This window comes from Pseudophryne corroboree, chromosome 6, assembly GCF_028390025.1.
Source record: "Pseudophryne corroboree isolate aPseCor3 chromosome 6, aPseCor3.hap2, whole genome shotgun sequence".
Taxonomy (NCBI): domain Eukaryota; kingdom Metazoa; phylum Chordata; class Amphibia; order Anura; family Myobatrachidae; genus Pseudophryne; species Pseudophryne corroboree.
This window is the reverse complement of record NC_086449.1, coordinates 63,103,679-63,113,825: the sequence shown is the minus strand read 5'-3', so window position 1 is coordinate 63,113,825 and position 10,147 is coordinate 63,103,679.

The following is a 10,147-nucleotide window of genomic DNA, read 5'->3' as shown; positions in this document are numbered from 1 at the left end:
TGAGGGTGACCGGACACACGGCAGGGAGGGGGGGGGGGGTGACCGGACACACGGCAGGGGGGGGTGGGGGGGGTGACCGGACACACGGCAGGGAGGGGGGGGGTGACCGGACACACGGCAGGGAGGGGGGGGGGGTGACCGGACACACGGCAGGGAGGGGGGGGGTGACCGGACACACGGCAGGGAGGGGGGGGTGACCGGACACACGGCAGGGAGGGGGGGGGTGACCGGACACACGGCAGGGAGGGGGGGGGGTGACCGGACACACGGCAGGGAGGGGGGGGGTGACCGGACACACGGGAGGGGGGGGGGGGTGACCGGACACACGGCAGGGAGGGGGGGTGACCGGACACACGGCAGGGAGGGGGGGGGGGTGACCGGACACACGGCAGGGAGGGGGGGGGTGACCGTACACACGGCAGGGAGGGGGGGGGGTGACCGGACACACGGCAGGGAGGGGGGGGGGTGACCGACACACGGCAGGGAGGGAGGGGGGGGGTGACCGGACACACGGCAGGGAGGGAGGGGGGGGTGACCGGACACACGGCAGGGAGGGAGGGAGGGGGGGGTGACCGGACACACGGCAGGGAGGGAGGGAGGGGGGGGTGACCGGACACACGGCAGGGAGGGGGGGGGTGACCGGACACACGGCAGGGAGGGGGGGGGGGGTGACCGGACACACGGCAGGGAGGGGGGGGTGACCGGACACACGGCAGGGAGGGGGAGGGGGGGTGACCGGACACACGGCAGGGAGGGGGGGGGGTGACCGGACACACGGCTGGGAGGGAGGGGGGGGGTGACCGGACACACGGCAGGGAGGGAGGGGGGGGGGGGACCGGACACACGGCAGGGAGGGGGGGGGTGACCGGACACACGGCAGGGAGGGGGGGGGGTGACCGGACACACGGCTGGGAGGGGGGTGGGGGGGTGACCGGACACACGGCAGGGAGGGGGGGGTGACCGGACACACGGCTGGGAGGGAGGGGGGGGGGTGACCGGACACACGGCTGGGAGGGAGGGGGGGGGGGTGACCGGACACACGGCAGGGAGGGAGGGAGGGGGGGTGACCGGACACACGGCAGGGAGGGGGGGGGGTGACCGGACACACGGCAGGGAGGGGGGGGTGACCGGACACACGGCAGGGAGGGAGGGGGGGGTGACCGGACACACGGCAGGGAGGGAGGGGGGGGGTGACCGGACACACGGCAGGGAGGGAGGGAGGGGGGGGGGGTGACCGGACACACGGCAGGGAGGGGGGGGGGTGACCGGACACACGGCAGGGAGGGGGGGGGGTGACCGGACACACGGCAGGGAGGGGGGGGGTGACCGGACACACGGCAGGGAGGGGGGGGGTGACCGGACACACGGCAGGGAGGGAGGGGGGGGGTGACCGGACACACGGCAGGGAGGGAGGGGGGGGGGGTGACCGGACACACGGCAGGGAGGGAGGGGGGGGTGACCGGACACACGGCAGGGAGGGAGGGGGGGGGTGACCGGACACACGGCAGGGAGGGAGGGAGGGGGGGGTGACCGGACACACGGCAGGGAGGGAGGGAGGGGGGGGTGACCGGACACACGGCAGGGAGGGAGGGAGGGGGGGGTGACCGGACACACGGCAGGGAGGGGGGGGGGTGACCGGACACACGGGAGGGGGGGGGGGGCCGGACACACGGCAGGGAGGGGAGGGGGGTGGTCGGACACACGGCGGGGGGGGGGGGTGCCGGACACACGGCAGGGAGGGGGGGAGGGGAGAGAGGGGGGAGAGGTGGGAGAGGGGGCAGGGAGGGAGGGAGGGGGGAGAGAGGAGGGAGGGGACTGAGGGGAGGGGGTACTGAGGGGAAGCGGACGGGGGGGAGGGGGAGAGGGGGGGTTGCAGTGCATGGAGGTTATCTGCTGCTGAGAGCCAGGTTAGTGGACGGACAGAGGACTACTACGGAGGGGGAGGCAGCAGAATGCACAACAAGGGGGGTTGCACAACAAGGAGTGCTGCGGAGGGGGGAGAAGAGATGGCGGCAGTCATATACTTAGCACGGCTATGGCAATCTTCTCCCGCCCGCTGAGGCTTAGGTAAGGGGACTGGCTTCTGTGGCGCGGCTCCGGCGATCTCCTCCCGCTGATGCTCCTGTAAGAGGACCCGGCTTTCTCCGTGGCGCGGCTCCGGAAATCTCCTCCCGCAGACGCTCCGTAAGGGGACCCGGCTTCCTCTGTGTGACGGCTCCGTCGATCTCCTCCCAGCGCGCTCCAGTAAGGTTCCCTCCGTCGCTCACGTCCCGTCTCCTCCATTGTCGCTGCTTGTAGCTCCCTCCTTCTCGTCCTCCCGCCGCCTGCCCTGCAGCACTCCTCGTCATGCACGAGACACTGCTTCCTGCACTATCCTGCCAGTACACAGCGCGTGAGGCTACTTGAGCATTCTACCATTATGCCACCAATGACAGAGCCCGATGTACAGCGTCATCCATCTTCCTACACCCAGTTTGCTGAAGCTCATCTGTGTTCACCCCCTGCTGGCGGCCACTGCGCAGCCGCAACAAATTGAAAAGCCCTATCTTTATAATGGGGCATATTTTACTTAATTAAAAAAAAATTATAACTTTCTGAAAAACCACAACCCCAAAAGGCACTACACTGGGATCTAATAAAACAAACCCCAAGTCTTAAGTCGTCCTCTATCCTGAGTTATGCCTTCCCAAAAAAACTCTGATTCACTCTATAGGAAAACGGTGTCAAAAAGCCACTGAGGGAGTGGCAGAAAAAAACTGACAGTTGGAACTTTAGGTTACTCCAAATTCCTCACTTTTTATTATTTTGCCCTGAAATTTGGCATGCAGCACCGGGTGACGATTCTACGCTCCCATGCCAAATTTCAGCTCAGTACGTCCAGTCACTTTTGAGGTGTAGCCCCTCAAACACCATGCCCCCATCTCAGATATTCCCTATGGGAGAATTACGTTTGTTCGATTCAGCCTTAATATAAGGGCACGACCGTGCCCTTATAATATACACACACATACACACACACACACACATGTATGTATGCATATATATATATATATATATATATATAAAACCACAGCCTAAATCTCAAATTTAGTTGGTCACAAAAAAAATAAGAATTGACTTACCGATAATTCTATTTCTCGTAGTCCGTAGTGGATGCTGGGAACTCCGTAAGGACCATGGGGAATAGCGGCTCCACAGGAGACTGGGCACATCTAAAGAAAGCTTTAGGATCACCTGGTGTGCACTGTCTCCTCCCCCTATGACCCTCCTCCAAGCCTCAGTTAGGATACTGTGCCCGGACGAGCGTACACAATAAGGAAGGATTTTGAATCCTGGGTAAGACTCATACCAGCCACACCAATCACACTGTACAACTTGTGATCTGAACCCAGTTAACAGCATGATAATAGAGAAGCCTCTCGAAAAGATGGCTCACTACAACAATACCCAAATTTTTTGGTAACAATAATTATGTACCAGTATTGCAGACAATCCGCACTTGGGATGGGCGCCCAGCATCCACTACGGACTACGAGAAATAGAATTATCGGTAAGTAAATTCTTATTTTCTCTGACGTCCTAGTGGATGCTGGGAACTCCGTAAGGACCATGGGGATTATACCAAAGCTCCCAAACGGGCGGGAGAGTGCGGATGACTCTGCAGCACCGAATGAGAGAACTCCAGGTCCTCCTCAGCCAGGGTATCAAATTTGTAGAATTTTGCAAACGTATTTGCTCCTGACCAAGTAACTGCTCGGCAAAGTTGTAAAGCCGAGACCCCTCGGGCAGCTACCCAAGATGAGCCCATCTTCCTTGTGGAGTGGGCATTTTAAGATTTTGGCTGTGGCAGGCCTGCCACAGAATGTGCAAGCTGAATTGTACTACAAATCCAACGAGCAATTTGTCTGCTTAGAAGCAGGAGCACCCAGTTTGTTGGGTGCATACAGGATAAACAGCGAGTCAGATTTTCTGACTCCAGCCGTCCTGGAAACATATATTTTCAGGGCCCTGACCACGTCAAGCAACTTGGAACCCTCCAAGTCCTTAGTAGCCGCAGGTACCACAATAGGTTGGTTCACGTGAAATGCAGAAACCACCTTAGGTAGAAATTGAGGACAAGTCCTCAATTCTGCCCTGTCAGAATGAAATATTAAGTAAGGGCTTTTACATGATAAAGCCGCCAATTCTGACACACGCCTGGCTGAAGCCAGGGCTAACTCGTCACTTCCATGTGAGATATTATAAGTCCACAGTGGTGAGTGGTTCAAACCAATGTGACTTTAGGAAACTCAACACAACATGAGATCCCAAGGTGCCACTGGAGGCACAAAAGGAGTCTGTATATGCAGTACCCCTTTTACAAATGTCTGAACTTCAGGCACTGAAGCCAGTTCTTTTTGGAAGAAAATCGATCGGGCCGAAATTTGAACCTCAATGGACCCTAATTTTAGGCCCATAGACAGTCCTGTTTGCAGGAAATGGAGGAAACGACCCAGTTGAAATTCCTCTGTAGGGGCCTTCTTGGCCTCACCCCACGCAACATATTTTCGCCAAATGCGGTGATAATGTTTTGCGGTTACGTCCTTCCTGGCCTTGACCAGGGTAGGGATGACTTCATCTGGAATGCCTTTTTCCTTCAGGATCCGGCGTTCAACCGCCATGCCGTCAAACGCAGCCGCGGTAAGTCTTAGAACAGACAAGGCCCCTGCTGGAGCAGGTCCTTTCTTAGAGGTAGAGGCCACGGTTCGTCCGTGAGCATCTCTTGAAGTTCCGGATACCAAGCCCTTCTTAGCCAATCCGGAACCACGAGTATAGTTCTTACTCCTCTCCTTCTTATGATTCTCAGTACTTTTGGTATGAGAGGCAGAGGAGGGAACACATACACTGACTGGTACACCCACGGTGTTACCAGAGCGTCCACCGCTATTGCCTGAGGGTCCCTTGACCTGGCGCAATATCTGTCTAGTTTTTTGTTTAGACGGGACGCCATTATGTCCACCTTTGGTTTTTCCCAACGGTTTACAATCAGGTGGAAGACTTCTGGGTGAAGTCCCCACTCTCCCGGGTGAAGGACGTGTCTGCTGAGGAAGTCTGCTTCCCAGTTGTCCACTCCCGGAATGAACACTGCTGACAGTGCTATCACATGATTTTTCCGCCCAGCGAAAATCCTTGCAGCTTCTGCCATTGCCCTCCTGCTTCTCGTGCCGCCCTGTTTGTTTACGTGGGCGACTGACGTGATGTTGTCCGATTGGATCAATACCGCCTGACCCTGAAGCAGGGGTTTCGCTTGACTTAGGGCATTATAAATGGCCCTTAGTTCTAGAATGTTTATATGAAGAGATGTCTCCAGGCTTGACCATAAGCCCTGGAAATTCCTTCCCTGTGTGACTGCTCCCCAGCCTCGCAGGCTGGCATCCGTGGCCACCAGGACCCAGTCCCGAATGCCGAATCTGCGGCCCTCTAGAAGATGAGCACTCTGCAACCACCACAGGAGGGATACCCTTGTCCCTGGTGACAGGGTTATCCGCTGAAGCATCTGAAGATGCGACCCGGACCATTTGTCCAGTAGGTTCCACTGTGCGTGGAATCTGCCGAATGGGATTGCTTCATAGGAAGCCACCATTTTTACCCAGAACCCTTGTGCATTGATGCACTGGAACTTGGTTCGGTTTTAGGAGGTTCCTGACTAGCTCGGATAACTCCCTGGCTTTCTCTTCCGGGAGAAACACCTTCTTTCTGGACTGTGTCCAGGATCATCCTTAGGAACAGAAGACAAGTCGTCGGAATCAGCTGCGATTTTGGAATATTGAGAATCCAATCCTGCTGCCGCAACACTACCTGATATAGTGCTACACCGATCTCCAACTGTTCCCTGGATCTTACCCTTATCAGGGAATCGTCCAAGTAAAGGATAACTAAAATTCCCTTCCTTCGAAGGAATATCATCATTACGGTCATTACTTCAGTAAAGACCCGGGGTGCCGTGGACCATCCCTACGGCAGCGTCCGAACTGATACAGTTCTGTACCATAACCTGAAATACCCTTGGTGAGAAGGGTAAATTTTGATATGAAGGTAAGCATCCTTGATGTCCCGAGACATCATGTAGTCCCCTTCTTCCAGGTTTGCAATCACTGCTCTGAGTGACTCAATTTTGAATTTGAACCTCTGTATGCAAGTGTTCAAAGATTTTAGATTTTAAAATCGGTCTCACCGAGCCGTCTGGCTTCGGTACCACAATAGTGTGGAATAATACCCCGTTCCCTGTTGCAGGAGGTGTACCTTGATTATCACCTGCTGGGAATACAGCTTGTGAATGGCTTCCAAAACTGTCTCCCTGTCAGGGGGAGACGTCGGTAAAACAGACTTTTGGAAACGGCGAGGGGAATACGTCTCGAATTCCAATTTGTACCCCTGAAATATTATCTGAAGGATCCAGGGGTCTACTTGCGAGTGAGCCCACTGCGCACTGAAATTCATTGAGAACGGGACCCCCCCGTGCCTGAACTTGTAAAGCCCTAGCGTCATACTGAGGGCTTGTCAGAGGCGGAAAAGGGTTTCTGTTCCTTGGAACTGGCTGATCTCTGCAGCCATTTTCCTCTTCCTCTGTCACGAGCAGAAAAGAGGAACCTTTTTGTCCGCTTGCCAAGCAGGACTGCGCCTGATAATACGGAGTCTTATTTTTGAGAGGCGACCTGGGGTACATCCCCTCTTTTAAGGCAATACTTCCAAATGCCGTTTGGAATCCACATCACCTGACCACTTTACTGTAATAATTGGACAACGCACTTATACTTGATGCCAGTCGGCAAATATTCCGCTGTGCATCATGCATATATAGAATGCATATTTTAATTGCTCTATAGGCAATAATATACTGTCCTTATCTAGGATATCATATTTCCAGTCAGGGAATCCAACCACGCCAACCCAGCACTGCACATCCAGGCTGAGGCGATTGTTGGTCGCAGTATAACACCAGTATGTGTGTAAATACATTTTAAGATACGCTCCTGCTTTCTATCAGCAGGATCCTTAAGGGCGGCCATCTCAAGAGAGGGTAGAGCCCTTGTTCTTACAAGCGTGTGAGCGCCTTATCCCCCCTAGGGGGTGTCTCCCAACGCACCCTAACCTCTGGCGGGAAAAGGTATACTGCCAATAACTTTTTAGAAATTATCAATTGTTATCGGGGGGAAACCCACGCATCATCACACACCTCATTTTATTTCTCAGATTCAGGAAAACTACAGGAAGTTTTTCCTCACCAAACATAATACCCCTTTTTTGGTGGTATTCATCTTATCAGAAAAGTGTAAACTTTTTCCATTGCCTCAATCATGCAATGTGTGGCCCTATTTGAAATCACGGTTGTCTCTTCACCGTCGACACAGGAGTCAGTACTCGTGTCGGCGTCTGTATCTGAGGTAACGGGCGCTTTAGGGCCCCTGTATGAGACGTCTGGACATGCACAAGCTGAGTAGCCGGCTGTCCCATGTCAACCACTGTCTTTTATACAAAGCTGACACTGTCACGCAATTTCAACAGTACATCCACTCAGGTGTCGACCCCCTAGGGGGTGACAACACTATTACAGACACTCTACTCCGTCTCCTCATCATTTTTCTCCTCATACATGTCGACACCAACGTACCGACACACAGCACACACACAGGGAATGCTCTGATAGAGGACAGGACCCCACTAGCCCTTTGGGGAGACAGAGGGAGAGTTTGCCAGCACACACCAGAGCGCTATATATATACAGGGATAACCTTATATAAGTGTTTTTCCCTTTATAGCTGCTGTATTGTTATATACTGCGCCTAATTTGTGCCCCCCTCTCTTTTTTTAACCCCTTTCTGTAGTGTAGTGACTGCAGGGGAGAGCCAGGGAGCTTCCCTCCAACTGAGCTGTGAGGGAAAATGGCGCCAGTGTGCTGAGGAGATAGGCTCCGCCCCTTTCTCGGCGTCCTTATCATCCTTTTACTGTATGTTTTGGCAGGGGTTAAATGCATCCATATAGCCCAGGAGTTATATGTGATGCATTTATTTTAGCCATATAAGGTTTTTATATCGATTTATTGCGTCTCAGGGCGCTGCCCCCCCCAGCGCCCTGCACCCTCAGTGACCGGAGTGTGAAGTGTGCTGAGAGCAATGGCGCACAGCTGCGGTGCTGTGCGCTACCTTATCTGAAGACAGGATCGTCTTCTGCCGCCGATTTTTCCGGACCTCTTCGCTCTTCTGGCTCTGTAAGGGGGACGGCGGCGCGGCTCCGGTGACCCATCCAGGCTGAACCTGTGATCGTCCCTCTGGAGCTAATGTCCAGTAGCCTAAGAAGCCCAATCCACTCTGCACGCAGGTGAGTTCGCTTCTTCTCCCCTTAGTCCCTCGATGCAGTGAGCCTGTTGCCAGCAGGTCTCACTGAAAATAATAAACCTAAACTAAAACTTTCACAGAGAGCTCAGGAGAGCCCCTAGTGTGCACCCTTCTCGTCGGGCACAGAAATCTAACTGAGGCTTGGAGGAGGGTCATAGGGGGAGGAGCCAGTGCACACCAGGTGATCCTAAAGCTTTCTTTAGATGTGCCCAGTCTCCTGCGGAGCCGCTATTCCCCATGGTCCTTACGGAGTTCCCAGCATCCACTAGGACGTCAGAGAAATAAAATGAATATAGCCTGTCTTTACTTATGCTTTACTCACCGTCTCCTCCTCCTAACGCAGGGATCCAGCCAGGGGCAGATCTAGACTTTTTCTATAGGGGGGGGTGGTTATAAAATTAATCCGGACTCCTCCCCCTTCCAGTCCGCTAAACCCTAGTGATACATCATACATACACTACTAACAGACACGCAGACACTAGTGATACACCATACATACACTATTAACACACACACATACACTAAGGATACACCATACATACAGTACAATATTGACAAACACTAGTGACACACCATACATACAATATTGATACGCACACACTAGTGATAAACTATACATACACTAGCACACACACACTAGTGATACACCTTACATACAATGCTGACATACACACACACGTGATACACCATACATACACTACTAACACACACACACACACACACACACACGTGATACACCATACATACACTACTAACACACACACACACACACACACACGTGATACACCATACATACTCACTACTAACACACACACACACACACACGTGAAACACCATACATACACTACTAACACACACACACGTGATACACCATACATACTCACTACTAACACACACATACACACGTGATACACCATACATACTCACTACTAACACACGTGATACACCATTCATACTCACTACTAACACACACACACACGTGATTCACCATACATACACTACTAACACACACACACACGTGATACACCATACATACACTACTAACACACACACACACGTGATACACCATACATACACTACTAACACACACACACACGTGATACACCATACATACACTACTAACACACACACACACACACACACGTGATACACCATACATACACTACTAACACACACACACACACACGTGATACACCATACATACACTACTAACACACACACACACCTGATACACCATACATACACTACTAACACACACACACACGTGATACACCATACATACACTAATAACACACACACACGTGATACACCATACATACACTACTAACACACACACACACGTGATACACCATACATACACTACTAACACACACACACACACACGTGATACACCATACATACACTACTAACACACACACACGTGATACACCATACATACACTACTAACACACACACACGTGATACACCATACATACACTACTAACACACACGTGATACACCATACATACACTACTAACACACACACGTGATACACCATACATACACTACTAACACACACACGTGATACACCATACATACACTACTAACACACACACGTGATACACCATACATACACTACTAACACACACACACACACGTGATACACCATACATACACTACTAACACACACACACGTGATACACCATACATACACTACTAACACACACACACACACACACGTGATACACCATACATACACTACTAACACACACACGTGATACACCATACATACA